Source organism: Furipterus horrens, unplaced genomic scaffold (assembly GCF_987537825.1).
Source record: "Furipterus horrens unplaced genomic scaffold, mFurHor1.1.pri manual_scaffold_8, whole genome shotgun sequence".
Classification (NCBI taxonomy): domain Eukaryota; kingdom Metazoa; phylum Chordata; class Mammalia; order Chiroptera; family Furipteridae; genus Furipterus; species Furipterus horrens.
This window is the reverse complement of record NW_028327178.1, coordinates 10663785-10681047: the sequence shown is the minus strand read 5'-3', so window position 1 is coordinate 10681047 and position 17263 is coordinate 10663785. Positions and strand designations below refer to the sequence as shown.

General features: G+C 46.2%; 2 long non-coding RNA genes across 2 annotated transcripts; one reads left to right on the top strand and one right to left on the bottom strand.

Moving 5' to 3' along the window:
- Positions 1–297: 297 nt before the first annotated feature.
- LOC150002511 (uncharacterized) lies at positions 298–4761 on the bottom strand. The gene is made up of 3 exons (XR_016512618.1): positions 4651–4761; positions 4344–4460; positions 298–1199 (listed from the first exon to the last, which is right to left on the bottom strand). It is a non-coding gene; the product is annotated as an uncharacterized LOC150002511 (long non-coding RNA).
- A 676-nt stretch (positions 4762–5437) lies between these two features.
- On the top strand, positions 5438–8061 carry LOC150002510 (uncharacterized). The gene is made up of 4 exons (XR_016512617.1): positions 5438–5540; positions 5751–5917; positions 7618–7802; positions 7899–8061. It is a non-coding gene; the product is annotated as an uncharacterized LOC150002510 (long non-coding RNA).
- The last annotated feature ends 9202 nt before the right edge of the window (positions 8062–17263 follow it).

The window sequence follows — 17263 nt, the reverse complement described above, 5'->3', positions numbered from 1 at the left end:
TTCCGTTTCAGCATATCTAAAACTAAATTCATCCTCCTCCACTCTGTTCCGTTTCCACAGTAACTATTTGGGTGCATAGGGTGTGCTCTCTCCCCCATCCCCTGCACCACCCATTTCTTTATTGGTACCAACTAAACCAGTCTTCTTCTTCTTAATTTTGTTTTTAAAGATTTTATTTATTTATTTTTGGACAATGGAGAAGAGAGGAGAGAAATATCGATCGGTTGCCTCTTGCGCGCCCCCAACTGGGGACCTGCGCTGCAACCCAGGCATGTGCCCTGACTGGGAATTGACCTTTAGGTTCACAGGCCAGCACACAATCCACTGAGCCACACCAGCCAGAGCTAACACAGCCTTCTCTGGGACACCAGATTCAAAGTTTTGGAAGCACTGGCTATGGAATTCTGACACCGGGGTTTTTTTTTAGGGTCTTGGTATGTGCCTCTTTCCGGTTCCATTGCTGGCGCCCTCGGCAGCGATCCCCTATCACTGCCGTCCCGAACGGCTCTATTTCTTGGCCGGACCATCTGCTTACTGCCTCTTGTCCCTTCAAACTATCCTGCATTCAACCAGTTATCTGAGTTATTTTTACCCTGTCGCTCCTAAGCAAAAGTCTTCAATGGCCGCTCTCGCGTGGCCGTTATTAAATTAAGTGCTAACTTCTTATCCTGGCACGCGGGTTCCTCCTTCACTCAATCCCAGCCCATCCATCCTCCTGTTTTATATCACACAAATGCCTAATTAATATCCCTGAGTCCTGCCTAATGGGTATACACAGCAACCCCAGGACACATTCTGGATTCTCGGGCTGCCTCCACTTCCTAGCTGTGTGATTTAGGTTAATTTACCTAATCTCTTCAATCTCCACCCCTCATCTACGAATCGGGGATAGTACTACTAGTATCTCCTTTACGGGACTGCGTGGGAACAAAGCAGGTGCATGAATGCAACAGCTGGCACTGATTTGCTCAGTGTTGCAACTGAGGCAGAGCTCGGCAGGGCCGCTGTTAGTGCTCCAAGCAGAGTCAGCCGAGGCGGATTCGTGGGTCGTGAGGGTCTATTACCAAGGTGACTCGCGCACATCGCTGGCCGGCTGGTGCTACTGGCGTGTGCTCAGCAGGGGCTCTGGTCCTCGAGCCCCAATTGTCCTCCATTTGGACTTGCCGTGTGGCTTCTTGGACTTGCTCTCAGCTCGTCAGCTGGGATGGAAGAGAGAGACAGTAGAAATTGCCAGTCTTGCCCTGGCCGGTGTGACTCAGTGAACTGAGCGCCGGCCTGCGAACCTAAAGGTCGCCGGTTTGATTCCCAGCCGGGGTGCATGCCTGGGTTGTGGGCCGGGTCCTCAGCCAGGGGCATGCGAGAGGCAGCCAACTGATGTGTCTCTTGCACATGGATGTTTCTTTCTCTCTTTCTCCCTCCCTTCCTCTCTCTAAAAATAAATGAATAAAACCTTTTAAAAAAAATTGTCAGTCTTCTTAAAGGCTAGACCTGGAGCTAAGTGGAACTTAGCAACACGGGATAACTTCCACCATATTTATTTGTCAAAGCAGTCGTAGCTCAGCCCAGACTCAAGGAAGGAAAGAAATACGCTTCCCCTCTCCAGGAGGGAGGGAAGGGAGCCTACAAAGGAGGAAAGAGTTGATGGCAGCCATTTTTTGTTTGTTTGTTTGTCTTTAATCCTCACTGGACATGTTTATTTATTTATTTATTTATTTATTTTTAGAGAGAGAGGAAGGGAGAGGGAAGAACAGAGACAATCCTTGATGTGAGAGGGAAACATCAATCGGTTGCCTCCCCCATGAGCCCCAACCGGAGATGAACCCGCAACCTAGGAATCGAACCTGCGACCTCTCTGGTGCATGGGACGACGTTCCAACGAACCAAGCCACCAGCCCGGCTGATGGCAGTCATATTTTGAGACAAGTTACCACCATAGGGTTTTTGCGGTCCCCTATCTTGTCAAGTACAGGAGACGCTCAACAAATATTTTCCATCTACCGAACTCCGAAGGCCTGTAACTCTTGTTGTAAAATGATCAGGTTGCTACCTTGAGTTGAGACCTGACTTCCCCCTGGGCCGGGATGAATTATGACATCGCTGCCGACCAGGAAGCTCTTCGAGGGCAAGGCCCCTAGCTGCTATCTCCATTTTTCTATTCCCCCCACAGACATTTGCCTGTATTAAATGCCATAAATACGCAGCCCTTGAGTTATTTTCTCTGACAGCCCTCACATGGGGCAGGGAACAGAAGAGTTGCTTTTATTGAATTTTTGTACCAGGGAGCCTTGTGGGGCTCCAGGGAGAGCCCAGAGAAACGGCCCCTTTGTTCTCCAGCTCGGCCCAGAGCTGGGCCCAGGGCCTTCCGTGGGGGCGGTGGGGGCGGGGGGAAGCCAGCGAGGAGGCTGCAGACCGGGGCGTGTGGAGGAAATTCCATCCTAGACCCTCATTTCCGAAACTGCTCTGTGATTAGGCTGCTCTGTGCCGCCCCAGTCCAGAGGCAGAGCGGGGCCGCGGCCAGGTCATAAAAAGCACCAGGAAAGCACAAAAGCAGCCCCTTTACAGCCCCGAACAGCATTCGCTCTGTTGTTTGTTTCTCTCTCAAACTGAGACTAATTATCCCAATTCCTTTTTTTGAAAGTTTACTTGTGACTGTATTTTAAGTTTACTTCCTCTCAAAAACGGGCCTTACAACACATTTTCTCCGCCTCTATGGCTCCAAGGACTCAAGCGCAATCTCTGGGGCTGGGAGCGTGGCCTTGGGGTCACAGGTCAGAGGTCAGGGGCCTGCTGATTGTTCCCAAATGCACTTCCAAGTAGCCATAGATTTGAACTTTGCATTGTTGCCGAGGCCTGGGGCCTGCACAGGAGGGGAGAGCCTGAGAGAGGCCATGTCCCTGGTTCCAAGGAGACTGCTCTGGTTTCACTGGGATTGTGGTTTCAATCCCTGAGACAGTCCTGAACCCAGTCCCCACAGACCTCCCATGGGTGGAAGGTGGGGGTGGGACTCGGGACAGTCAGACCCTCCGTGTGTCCCAAAGCTGCAGATTCACAGTGGCTTTGGAGCCAGAAACTGTCAGTATTGGCGACAGCGGCTGAACATGTCCCTGGCTGCTTTCAGAAGCTCCAGAGCATTTGCCCAGAAGGAAAGGGAAGGACGCTCCCTGCCCAGAAACAGCCAGCGGCTCCTCACTTCCCAGCCCAGGGAGATTCTGTAAAGGGAAGCTGAAGGCAGGAAACCGGGGTTCAGAAATGAACCCCAAGTTCTGGCCTTCTCCAAGGGTAGAGTGGGTGTTTGCAAGATAGTGCAGGTTGAAGAAGAGGTAAAAGGTCCCAGACCAACCCCCGAAGCAAGTGTCTTCACTGACACCTAATATCTACCATAAATACAATGTAACTTTATATTTATTGACATGGAAGGGTGTGTTATGATATAGTGTTAAGTGCAGAAAGCAAGCTATGAAGTAATATGTGGTGTCTGTCCCCATTTATATATGGGGTGCACACACACACACACACATGCACCCAGGAAAAACGTGGAAGAATATACATCAACACGTTGCAGGCAGTATCCCTGACAGGTAGGATTTCAAGTGATTTTTTTTTCCTTCTACTCTTCTACATTTTAGAATTTATTTAGACTACCTATATCCCACATGTGATATTTTTCCAAAGAGAAAACCTTACATCTGTGAATCAGTTCTTTAGTTCAGTGTTTTCCAAACTTGATTTTTAAATCACCGACATCAGACTAGAAAGTGTGCTGAAAGGGAAGATCCTCGGGTATGATTTAGGCCTGTTGAGCAGAATCTCAGGGGCGGCCAAGAAAAGAGCAATTTAAACACCCTCTCCAGGCATTGTCAAGGGAGTGTAATGTGCCTGTGGATGTTGGCTTTCTTCAGAGGTTCTGGCTCCATTGTGAGACACGTCAGGGGCCACACAAGCCCTTGGCTTGGGAGCTGCTCTCCTGGCTGACCCTTCTGCCTTCCCTACCTCCCTTCTCTGTGCTCCCGGGAACCAGGAATCTCCCCTCAACGCTGGCCCCGCCCCTTGCCTTGACAGTTCAGGGGCCAATCTTCCCTGCCCTGATCTCTTGTTCTGCTCTCTTGTTTCACTAAACTTTTTTTTTTTTTTTGGCTAGAAGGACCAACTACACAGGTTGATTTGCATAATTATATGTTAAGGAAGACCAAAGCTGAAAATGGAATTAAGTATGCCAGCTGGCAATAGCCATAGTGGAAGAATGCCAGGTAAGTCTGCCACTGCTCCTTGATAGACATGTGATTCTAGCTTAGGAGTTTAACCTCTTTGAGCCTCAGCTATAAAATGAGGATAGTCATTCTTACCTTCGTCGTTGCTGTTACAAGGTTTTAAAATAAGATCATGTGTATGGCCCTGGCTGGTGTGGCTCACTCGGCTGGTTGGAGTCTTGTCCAGTAGCCTAAAGGTCACGGATTCAGTCCCTGGTAGAGAGCAACCAATCGATGTTTCTCTCTCACGTCAATGCATCTCTTCTGCTCCCTCCCTCCCTTCCCCTCTCTTTAAAATCAATAAGCATGTCCTCAGGTGAGGATAAAAAAAAAAAAAAGATCATGTGTATGTGCAAAGCCTCTGGTGTGTGTTAGATGCCCAACAAAAGACGCTATTGCCTACCTGAACCAAAGAACTCAGAAGTAGTGATAATGCACGTTATGCAGTCTTCCTCAAAATACGCCAAATTAGTCCCTCTGTTAGGGGTTAGAGCCAGTCACCCCAAGATGTGTCTCTGTGGTATGCAGATTGTTTTGAGCCAAAGGCAACTTTAGCTGAAGGTTTGAGAGAGAATTTTGCTCCTCCCTTAACTAAAGGGCTTGAACGAGGAGCCTTGCCCATAATAGGAGATTATCAGAGATGACCTCTTTTGACCTATTTTAGGGCAGGACAAACTTCTATTTACTAAGTATCTGCTCTTCTTATCATCCTGCAATGACCCTTTGGAGGCCCCCTAGGGTACCTTAACTCACCCCTAGCCCTTTCTGTCTCTGAACCTCTTGTGCGGGAGTGTGAGGCGGGGGGTGGGGGTGTAGTTGGGGGTGGTTCTCTCTGACTCTCTCATGTATGTGGGATTCCCATACATATGTATGTATTAAATTTGGTTATTTTCTCTTGCTAACGAGTCTCATGCCTATTTGTTAGTAGACCAGCCGGAAGAAACTTGGAGGTAGGGAAAATTTGTTCCTCCCCATACCTCCAAGGTCCGTGGAAGAAACTGGTATTTACAAGTACCCCCAGCTGATTCTGATCACACTCCGCGGGCTGCCCCTGATCGCACTTGCAGGAACACCAGCAAAACAGAAGTAACTGCAATCAGTGAATTTCCCTGCATAGGCAGTTCCTGCTTAAGCAGCCGGGCAGCCAGTTACCCACGTGGCAACACGTCCCACGGCTGCTGACGCTCAGCTGATCTAAGCTGGGTCCAGCTCACCCTGTTTCTAAGCTGGCATCTGGGTCCAGCTCTGCTCCTGCTTGTCTTTCATCCTTGTTGGACCAGCAGGTACCCCAAGGTGTGTCCTTCTCGCGCCACATTTGCTAATATTCCATCAGCCTGGCGATCATACGGCCACACCCAACGTCGGTGGTGGGAGGGGTGGATGTTACACTCTGCCTCAGAGATAGGAGCGAAGAAACAGATGCTTGTTTCTCTAAACCAGCTCCAGGCCTACAGCCTCTTTTCATGCTGTTCATAAGCTAAGAACCGCTTTCATATTTTTTAGGCGTTGTAAAGAAGAAACAAAGTGAATAGAAACAGAAACCATATGTGGCCGACAAAGCCTAAAATATTTACTACATGGCCCTTTAAGGAAAAAGTGTGCTGATCTCTGCTGAAGGCCATCAAAATGTCAAGGTTTTTACGTTACCCAGCATTACCGTGCAAATAGAGGTGAGCAATTTCATATGTTTGTCTGCTTGTTTGTTTGTTTCTAAGTTAAGAGGGAATTAAGATCTTTCTCTAAGCCATGCAGCCATGGAGGAGGAGGGGAACTGTTGAAAAAATAAGAGAAGGAAATTGATTAAAGGAGAATGGTCTGGAAGAGAAGGTCCTTGAAGAGGAGGGGACAGCATTTTTGCTCAGGCCGGTGGGAATGGTGTGCTGTGGTTGTCACGGAGAAAGAGAGGACAAGATATTGTCCACGGACAGGAATGCCCAGCTGTTGGGTGTCAGGAAAAATTGTCCGACTTGGAAACGGGCAGAAAGGAACCCTGGTGCTCTTGCACAGAGCACTGGGGGGTTTTCTAGTGGACCTTCTGGAGTTACCTGGGTCTGGGGGTGTGTGCCTCTTCAATTGCTTTTGATTGACTAAGCTGTTGAACAATTGGGTGGGGATGGACAATAAGTAGAAAACTGAACACACAAATTTACCGCGTCCCTAGGAATGTACAGATTCCTATTCATGGCAATGCAGAGGAATGGTGGCTGGTGGAATATAAAAATCTAAGTTAATTCCCATTTGAATCGTTGTAATCTCTTACTGATTTTTGCATTAACCGAGGAGCTTGATACAATCTTCGATACTCGTCCATTTTATATTTTCATAAGCATCATGATTTTACCTTTTTGAAAATCAGAATTTAACATGGGTTAAGAAAATAAATAAATAAATACATAAATAGCCTTGGAGGTTAAGAAGGAAACACAAACATTAAAATGACTTTGAAGGTTTAAAGCCTGCATCTTTCCACACGCGTTTATTGAGCATATTGTTCAGGCCAGACATTGCACTAGGGACTGAGAAAAGAGAACTGCCCTCTGCACACTGTGTCCCGGCTCGAAAAGCAATTGGACAGCCTTGTAAGTTTTGAAGACTGATAGCAATGCAGTGATTCTCATCCAGAGAGATGCAAATGAATTCTGTCCAATGAGGTACAATCGATCCCCCCACTACCGCTTCCCGTGCTGAAGCCAGTGCTGCTCTTATTAGCGAATTCATTCAGTATCCCTGATTATGTGTGTCTGCTCTTAGGATTCTCCTCTGAACCAGTTTTGAATACTTGACCAGTTCCCTCATTCACTGATGAGTTAAATAAAATCCTGGACACATCTGTCTGATTCATAGTTGTATAAAAGTACTCATTTTACCACTTGTTAAATATTACCCTTTAACAACATGAAATTTTAAAGTATCTCACTCGGCAGTCCCCACAGCCCATGGGGCCATGACTGCTGTCATCGTCACGCCCTCATTTTCAGGAGGACATCACTGAGGAGCCAAGAGGTGAAGGTCACATAGCAAAGAGTGGCAGAGTCAAGCCTGGGCCTTTGGGAGACTTCTGTCTCCCAACTCCCGTTCTTTTCACTGTTAAGTTAAAAAGAAAAGAAAAGTGACAACCCGTCACATTATTTGTTCATCATTAATGAGCACAAGAGCTGCGACCTAGTGAGCAAAGGGCCCTTCCCTTCTTGGTCCATGTGCAGATGCTCTGCCCTCCCCACCTCTCGCCCTCCAGAGAAGGGAAAGGCGCTGCCAAGATGTAGCTGTTTGCCTTGCCCAAAGCAGACAGCGTTTGAAATCAACAAGATTGAACATGAGCGCCAGGGCCAGCGGGAAACAGGTACTCATATACGTTTTCCTTCTCTAATAGATCATCAAGCTGGATATACACGGACAGTAAAACTGTCACTTAACATTGTCACTTAACACTGTCGATAGGTTCTGTGACTAACATATGACAGAGGCAGTTTTACCCTAGGCTAACTGATACAAACACCAGCTAACTTCCTACCGCATCTCATCAACGTTCTAAAGAAATGACACTGAACAAAACAGGTTAGTTATTTCGAGGACCTGATGTACTTTTCAGTCTTAGTGCTTTGCTTCGACCAAGAATAAACCCTCCCCGACCCCTGTGCATTACCATTTCAGGTGGTTCCACTCTCTCAAGGGCTCTGCATTTTCCTCAGCAGGATCACTGCTCTTCCACAAAAGAAGCCCAGCATGGAGTGAACACCTGTGGGGGATGAGCTAGGTATTGTTCAGGGCACCTTCCAATGTCACCTACATGATGGTCCGTAATCTGTACTGTCACTCAGGCAATAAATGTTTTTTTATGGACATATAATAATGTTAGCGGTACAAGTAAGAAAAGGAACTAAACAAAACACAATAGATCTCTGCCTCAAGTAGCGGAGCCTAACAGAGCCTTATGGGCTAATGGGCAGTTACCACAAATATGCAAATGAAGGGTTGGTGGGAGTGTGGAGAAACCAGTCCCTGCGTGGCTGAGAGGATCATGGGAAGCTTTATTGAGCTACCGTTTGCACGGAGACTGGAAGGATAAGTAGGAGTTTGCCAAGAAGAGAGTGGAGGAAGTGCCCAGAAGATGCTAGACAGAGGCGCTGTAACAAAGGGGCAGAGAGAGAGAGCACAGGATATCCAGGAGGCAGAAAAGAGCCCAGAGTGGTGGTAGCGATCAGTATGTAGGGAACAATTCCAAACACGAAACCAGACAGTTGGTCAGGAACAATTCATGGCAGACCATAGTGTGGAAACTCCCTAGCAGGCTGCTAATGAGAGTCACTGCAGTAAGGGCAGGGTATACTCCTGCCCAGAAGGGTCCACAGGATACCTTAAAGGGAAGGCAGGGTCCCTTCAAGGAGATAGATAGCCACACCCCAATGATTGAGTCAATGCCAGGTTCCCACCTATATCCACACTCCGAAATAGCTTCCGTGGTCCTCTTTATTAGTCTGTTCCAGCTGCTGTAGCAAAATACCATGCACTGGGAGGCTTATAAGCAATAGAAATTGATTGCTCACTGTTCTGGAGGCTGGAAAGTCCAAGATCAAGCCACCTTCAGGTCCAATGTCTGGTGAGGGCCTTAGGGACACCATCTTTTCTCTGCATCCTCACATGGCAGAAGACACAAGGGAGCTCCTTGGGGTCTCCTTTAGAAGGGCACTGACCCTGTTCACGAGGGCTCCACCTTTATGACCTAATCACCTGCCAATGCTGCATCTCCTAATGCCATCACCGTGGGGATTAGGATTTCAACATATGGCAGGGGGCGGCAGGGGGACACAAACATTCAGACCGTAGCAATATTCAAGGTAGATACTCAAATAAATGGAAGCTAAGAAAAGGGATTTGTGTCATTACAAATAGTTCACACTGGATTATTCTTCATGGTCTGAACTGGAAGGAAATACACCCTGTCACAGCAAAGCAAACTGTTACTGCAGCAACATTACTTGGCAAATGCCAATGGGTGTTTCTGCCATCCATTTACCAAGTTCTTTGGAGATGCTAATTGGGAGGATACACAGGACCCTCTTATAAAGTCACACTTCAATAAGCACTGGTTCCCGTTCCTCTCCCCATCTGCCACTGCCCAGTCCTCCATCCATCTCCACCCTTCCCACCTCTCACCCTCCAGAGAAGGGAGAAGTCTGCAGTGAGTATATTTTATTCACTGACATCCTCGCCCATGAGGTCTTGGGGAAGAGTCAGCAAAGATAAAAGAAAAGGAATTAATCTGTTCCCCAGAGAGGGCCTGCCTCCGCTGGCTGACAGCTTAATCTCCCCTGGGTTCCCAAACATTCCTTTTATTTTAATGTGCTGTCTTTTTATTAAGTACTGTTGAAAAGAAACAGAATTTTGGATAATTGGGCAATAGCAGCCTCTTTTACAGCAAAACAGATACAGTCACTAAGCGTATCTACGATAAACACCATCAGGGACAACTCATTCATTTTTAGCAACAAGGGGCGTTTTGTTCCAATAGCCCCTCAACTACATTCTCACTTCTAGATTCTTTTTCCATTGATTTTGATGTCAAAAAGAGGGAGAATTGCTCTCATGGACACACTCATCCCTCCACAGTGCATCTTTGGGGCCCCAGGATCTCCTGAATTTGGGGTTTGTGTTATAATTGGAGCCCCCCACCTCATTCCAGACACCATGTCTCATCGTTACTGAGTATACTTCCCTCCCTTCTCAGAACACATCAGTAATGACTTTTCAGGGATTGTCCATGCCCCAGTCATTTAGCCTTTCATCCTGCGTTCCTCTACACTAGTCCGCGTTTGTTGTCCCCACAATTTGAAAGATTTGGAAGGCAGCAGTGATGTTTCCACGTGTCCAGCCCAATGTCTGCTACTGAGAAGGTTGTATGAGTTTCTGTTACTGTGTAACAAAGGCCACAAACTTAGCCACTTAAAATAGCACCCAGTTATTCACTTACAGTTCAGTAGGTCAGGTTCAGCTGGGTTCTCTGCACTGGGAATCACAGGGTTGAAAAGATGTCAGCTGGGCTGGGCTGGGCTCTGGGAAAGAAGCCATTTCATTCAGCTTGTTGTCAAAATTCAGCAGCTCTAAGACTTAGTCCCCATGACCTTGCTGGCTGTCAGGTGGTGGTCACTCTCAGTTCCTAGCGGCTACTCTTTGGCCCTTGGACATGACCCCCTCCATCTCCAAGCTAGCAAAGGTGTGTCGGATCTTGTGCTTCCAACTCTCTAACTTCGCCTTTTGCTATCAACTGGATAAAATTCTCTGTTCCTAATGGGCTAGTGTGATTCAATTAAGCCCACAGAGACCACAGCCCTTTTGATTAACTCTAAATCAACGGATTAGTAACCTTAATGACATCTGCAAAATCCCTTTTTGCCATGCAATGTAACACAACTGGGGCACGGTATCACATCCTACTCCCAGACCCTGAGATTAGGACAAGAAATTGGGGGGTGGGCTGCATTTTATGATTCTTCCTACCACAAGGGTCTCAGATTATATGCAAAAGCAAGAATTGTTAGGGTCAAAGGCTCTCCACCCATACAGTTTCTGTCCACCCTCCTGGGCATGACAAATGCTCATCTGGCTTCCTGACCTGCTGACAATGATGAAACCCAAGTGGCACCATGATTATCCCAATTTGGGCACTTCATGTACACAGTAGAAGGAGCCTGAATGTCCCACAGCCTGTCGCTTCCAGCAAGTACAGGGCTCTCCCAACAAGCCCATCAGCCACACTCGGTGACTTTGCTCTCCTAAATTGGGACACACATGGCCCAAGCTCTCTCACCTATAAAAGAGGTCCACTTCTCCCTCAACCTCATTCCTGAGAGCCCAGACCTGCACTGAATTAGGGTCCTTGCCTGCCAGTAAAAGTTCTTCCATTCATTTCTCAATCCTGAATTTCTTAGTCATTTTTGTCATTGTTGTTTTTTAACCAGAGGTCTCCCTGCTCCGTGATCTGATATCCTCTTACCCACAGTGTGTCCTCTGTCCTGTGCCGGGGCTCCATCTCTTTTCCTCTCTTCTGCAGCTTCTGAGAGTCTCTCACTCTCCACCCCAGATGCCATGATTTCTATTTCTCCCTACAGGTCTCTCTAACTCTGTACCCCAGGTGCCTGGCACCTGGTGCAATCAGTATGTGTCTGTTAGTTGAATGAATGAGTGAGTGAATTAATGAAAAGGTATTATTCTTCACTATCAGTATCATCGGTCTGCCTTTCTGGTTACAGGATCATGCGTTCATTCATTCACTTATCCCTGGGAATACAAGTATAAATAAAATAAACATTTTCTCCTATGCTGTTCAAAAACTTGTGCTCAGTTGGGGATTTGGGGCATTTCTCCCTTTGGGATAAGCTTTGCCAGACCAAAGGGGTCTATAAAATTCAACATCTAAGCGTACAAGCTACTGTTAAATTTAATCATTAAGACCTCAGTCAGATCTGCCCATCCCAGAGTGCTAGGATTCCATTCTTCTGTGAAATGTGGCATTTTCATTGTTTTTCCCAAAAGGAAACACAAATTTGCATCCCACCAGGTTTAAAGCTGGTGCCTAATGTGACTGAAAACGTCACTGAGCCCAGCGAGGAAGTGAAATGCCCTGGGCCGGGGGCTGAAGGGTGGTCTCGGTTCCATGGACATTCTCTTTTGTCTGCTGGGCTCCAGACACAAAGCCTCTTAGGTAGAAATGACTACACTCACAGGCATTCCTAAACTGGAGCGAGGTTTATTATTTCAAAGTCTTTTTTTCAAGAATAGACTTCAGTGAAGTCTACATCTACATCAGCTACATCTCAACCCTCATTTGAACATATGCTTTATTATGATGTTTATTAGTATTCCTGTTTTTTCTACGTTTTCTCTTTGAAAGAGAGCCATCTTGCACTGAAACTTTCCAGCGGGAATTTTACTTTCTTCCCACTGAAGTCACTGCCTTAACCTCTTGGAGGTGTTTATCTCTAGGAGTTTAAAACCTTTCTATGTAGAGATCAGAGAGAAGACAGCTGATATGGCCTAGGAAAGTCAGAATCCTTGGGAGTTGGGGGAAAGAGGCTTTTTCCTAAAAACTATTATGGTAGTCCCTCTCTATATCGCGGTTCACTTAACGCAGCCTCACTGTATCGCGGGATTTTTTTAAATATTATATTTAATTATTTATCGCGGATTTTTCGCTATAGTGTGGCATTTTGCAGTACTGTATACGCATGTTGTTAAAGTTACATAGGTTTAAGAGTGTAGAATATGTTTAAGAACATAAGTAGTGTTTATAAAAGTGTGGAAAAGGTTAATAAGGGACTGGGAAGACTTTATGTGGGAAGGGTTTATAAAGCCTTAAAATATATATAAATACTAAAATAAATGTAAGGTTTCTACTTCGCAGATTTTCACCTATCACGGGGTGGGGTGGGGGGTTGTGTAGAACGTAATACCCACGATAAGTGAGGGATCACTGTATTCTTAGGTGGTAGATTACATGGTTCCTTAGCCGTAGGAGCAGGTTTGGGCCCCGGGTCCCCTGAGCATAGGAATCATGACCTTTACATTGAGCAGCCAGTGTTCCCCGCTCATCAACTGCATTACGCTGTACTGTTGTCCCTTGGTATCCAGAGCGGACTGGTTCCACATGCCTGCATGTACCCCAATCTGCCACTGCTCAAGTCCCTCCTATAACATGGCATAGTATTAGCATGTAACCTATACTTGCGTATAGCCTACAGCAGGCTGTGCCTACATAGCATTTACTCATATGGGTTCGGGGTAGTGCTCAGCCCGTGGCAAGTTCAAGTTTTACTTTTTGGAACTTTCTGGAATTTTTCTTTTAACTAAAATTTTTTTTAAATTTATTTTTAGAGAGAGGGGAAGGAAGGGAGAAAAGGAGAGAAACATCAAGGTGCGGTTGCCTCTCACATGCCCCCAACAGGGGACCTGGCCTGCAACCCAGGCATGTGCCCTGATTGAGAATCGAACCAGCAACCCTTTAGTTTGCAGGCCGGCATTCGATCCATGGAGCCACACCAGCCAGGGTAGTTTTTTTTTTTTTTTTTAATATTTTCAGTTCATGGCTGTGAAACCCATGGATATGGAAGAACCACACTAAAGGCCATCATCCTGGCTCCTGTGTGGCCCTGCCAGCAGGCCTCCTACCTTAAGGGAGCTTTAAGTAACAACTGCCTCTTTGACGGCCATTATCTCCTCATCTTTTGGCCTCATCATTCTAAATAACAAAATCTACATGTTAAACACATCACACTGCTCTCAGACACACTCCCAGGGAGGAAGGAAGAGACTAAAACCTGTGTCTGTCCCTTCAGTGCAGAAGATGGAGGGGCTGGGGGGCGGGGGTGGCAGGAGGAACCGAAGGCGAAGGTAGGTGACCAGCATCTCCCGACGGCATCCAGGTCAGCTCTGCGCAGACCTTGGAAAGTGACAGTATGTCAGCCTCATTTTGCTGATGGGCAGCTAAGGCTCCAAGAAGTTAAATAATCTGTCCAAGGCCACAAAGCCACACAAGGAGGCAACGAGGCCAAAATTAAAACTCAGAGTTGTTTCAATGCGAGTGCCAACCCAACCCCAGTCTTTTTTTAATTGTTTTTCTTTCCATTACCATGTAGTGCCCTTATACCCTCTCTCTCTGCAGTCACGACACCATTGTCCACGTCCATGAGGCCTTTCTCCTTTTTGCTCAGTCTTCCCCAACTCCCCACCCTTCCCCAACTCCGATCTCCTTGTGTCAGCCTCTGCCATGCACTTCTGCCACCTCTAGGGGAAGTGTCCCCTGCCTTTTATTCCAGAATAGTGTTGCTGCCCACAAGATCCCCTAAAATAGCAGATATAAAGGTTTAGAGCTTTGGGCTTCCTTGTAAAGGCAATTCAAAGAGTCAGTCAGCGGTTTTTCCTGAGCATCTGCCATAACCTCTTCTCTGGGTCATGTGCAATGGAGAACAAGACAGTCCTGAGCATGGCATGACCTACACCCGGGGAATTCACTGTCTTATCTGGGACACACAACTAACACAGCGGGGGTGAGGCCAGATGACACAGGGTGGTGAGTGGGCAACTGCTAAATTGTGTCGTACAAAGTATACAAGTAGGAGGAGTGGAGGAGACCATTGAAGACTTCCTGGAATAACTAGACCTTGATTAGGACCTTGAAGGATGGGAAGCAGTTGAATAAAGAAAAAGATAAAACAACGTATTTTAAATAGTATGGCAATTCCTCAAAACATTAAAAAGAATTATCATATATCAAGTAATCCCCCTTCTGAGTATATATGCCCCCAAAATAAAAACAGAGACTTAGAGATATTTGTACACTATGCTCATAACAACATTATTCACAATAGCCAAAAGGTAAAAGCAACCCCAGTATCCACTGATGGATGAATGTGCTATATGTATACATAGTTATTATTCAGGGAGGAAATTCTGATACATTCCACACATTCCACAGTATGGAGGTACCTTGAGGACATTGTACTAAGGAAACTAGTCAGTCACAAAAAGACAAATATTGTATGATTCCATTTATATGCACTTCCTCGAGTAGACTAATTCATGAAGACAGAAAGTGGAATGGTGGAGGCCAGGGGCTAAGAAAAGAGGAAAATGGACAATTGTTGTTGAATAGGTAGGATGTTTTTTGTGTGGGGTGATGAAAAAGTTCTGGAAATGGTGGTGATGATGATACAACATTCTGAATGTCTTCACACCAGTGCATTGTGCTCATAAAATAGGAAAAAACAAAATTTTATTTATGCGTATTTTACCACAATTAAATAGTGAATTAAAAAATCTTTTTTGCTCTATCCCTTTAAGTGACAAGCCTTGAAACAATTTGTTGTTACTTTTTAAAAGATTTTATTTACTTATTTTTAGAGAGAGAGAAAGAAAGGGAAAGAAACATTAATATGTGGGTGCCTCTCATGCACCCCCAACTGGGGACCTGGCCCGCAACCCAGGTGTGTGCCCTGACTGGGAATCGAACCAGCGACCCTTTGGTTCACAGGCTGGTGCCCAATCCACTGAGCCACACCAGCCAGGGCTGCCCTTGCTTTCTTTTTCTTTTCCTTTTTTTTTTTTTTCTTTCCTTTTATTGACTCTAGAGAGGGAAAGGGAAGGGAAAAGAGAGGGAAAGAAACATTGATGTGTGAGAGATACACCAATTGGTTGACTCTCACACACTCCCCCAGTGGGATCAAACCTGCAATTCAGACATGTGCCCAGACTGGGAATCGAAACGGCAACCCTTTGGTTTGCAGGATGACGCCAAACCCACTGAGCCACACCGACCAGGGCTGACCGTGCTTTCTTATAGAGCAAACCAGTCACGGACTGAACATCTCCTGAGGGTCAGCATCATCAGTTAACAAGCAATGCAGCCAGACCACTGAGGTTACAGGCACAGGTTGGTTCAATAAGTTACCAAACGTACTCACACTGCTGGGCAGCCTGCTGCTTGAGTCTGTTTTCCAGTTTTCCTCTGTCCCCTCCCCAGTTTCCTGCATCCAACAGGTCAGCATTTCCTTTCAAAAGGCTCCTTTATTTCTTAAATCTATTGTGAGCTGAGAGAGCAGAGGAGCAAGTGTGTTCAGATCGGGTGCAGTGTAAGAATCACCAAGGCTTGGAGTGTGTGTGTGGGGGGGGGGGGTCCTTCCATGCAGGCTTGGTACCTACATAAGTAATTTTTTATTGTCCTCTCTTTTTGGGTGTTTCATGAACATTTGAGACTCAGCAAGATCAAATCCAAAATAATTCCTTTTCCCCTCCAACTTGCTTCTCCAGTGTTCCCTAGCTCTGTCCACAATCTGAGGTGAACCCCTCCCTCTCACAGTTCTGCTGTGTCCAGTTATTCTCCTCCATTCCTGAGACCCTCATCACTGCTCTTCAAAACTCTTACAATAGCTTAGTTGCTTGTCCAGACTTGAATCTCGCCTCCTTGCACCTCATAGCTACAAACTACAATCCTTTCTTGTTACGGACACTAGACTTTTCTTTCAAAAACATACCCGTTTTGTCAGTCCCATGCCTGCAAAGCATTAACAACTCCTCGTTGCACTAGAATAAGCCCAGGTTTACCTCATAATCTGACCCCCAGCTATTATTCTAGCTTATCTCATCTCCAGCCTCCTGCCCCCAAACCCTTAGGTGACAGTCATAGGCATTGTCATGGCCTGCGTCCCTCCAAGTGCTCACAGATGCCTTCTGTAGCATGTCTTTATGATTGCACATTGCTCAAGTCCAAAGTCAAATCTCACCTTGGTTGATCCCACACGAACCTCTACCCTGAACTTCCTCCCTACCCTAAACCCTTCGCTCCCCCCTCCAAACCTCCAGTGTGGTTGTTCATGCTTTGGACAGCCGTTGCAGGAGGGACTGGCTGCTGGCTCGGAAGTTAGCTCTGGGCAGAATGGGCCCTCACGCACTGAATTCTGGTTAAGTGCCTGACCCTCTTTCCTGCTACGAAACAATGTCTCATTTAGTTCTGTACCCAGTGCCTAGCCTAGTGCCTTGAACAGGGAGTCAGTAACTGTTGGCTAAATTGAAATGAAACGTTGAAATTGCATTATAACTTAAGCACCTGAATTTGAGGGAGAAAGAAAGAGAAGAAAATTTATATTGGTACCAGTAATAAAGTTAATCTAATTCATATCTATGAACACAGAGATCTTGTCGGCGTGTAGAAGTCTGATGAATTAGGAGATATTTTTAGGGAGAAGTAATACCCATGTCCCTTGTCTATTTTTGGCATGTCCCTCTCCCAGGTACCAACCCCCTTTATACCTGTCTCAGGTAGGAAAACACATAGCGTCGGCAAGTTGGAAATTCCCTGTCCAGGACTTTTTCCACTATTACCTGTTCATGAGGTTCAGGGAACCCCAAGTACAGGCAGACCTCAGGGATGCTATGGCTTCAGTTCCAGACCGTCACAATAAAGCAAGCTGTCATCTTTTTGCTGGTGAGTATCTTGCCTTCAATTTCTTTAAAAAAAAAAAAAAAAA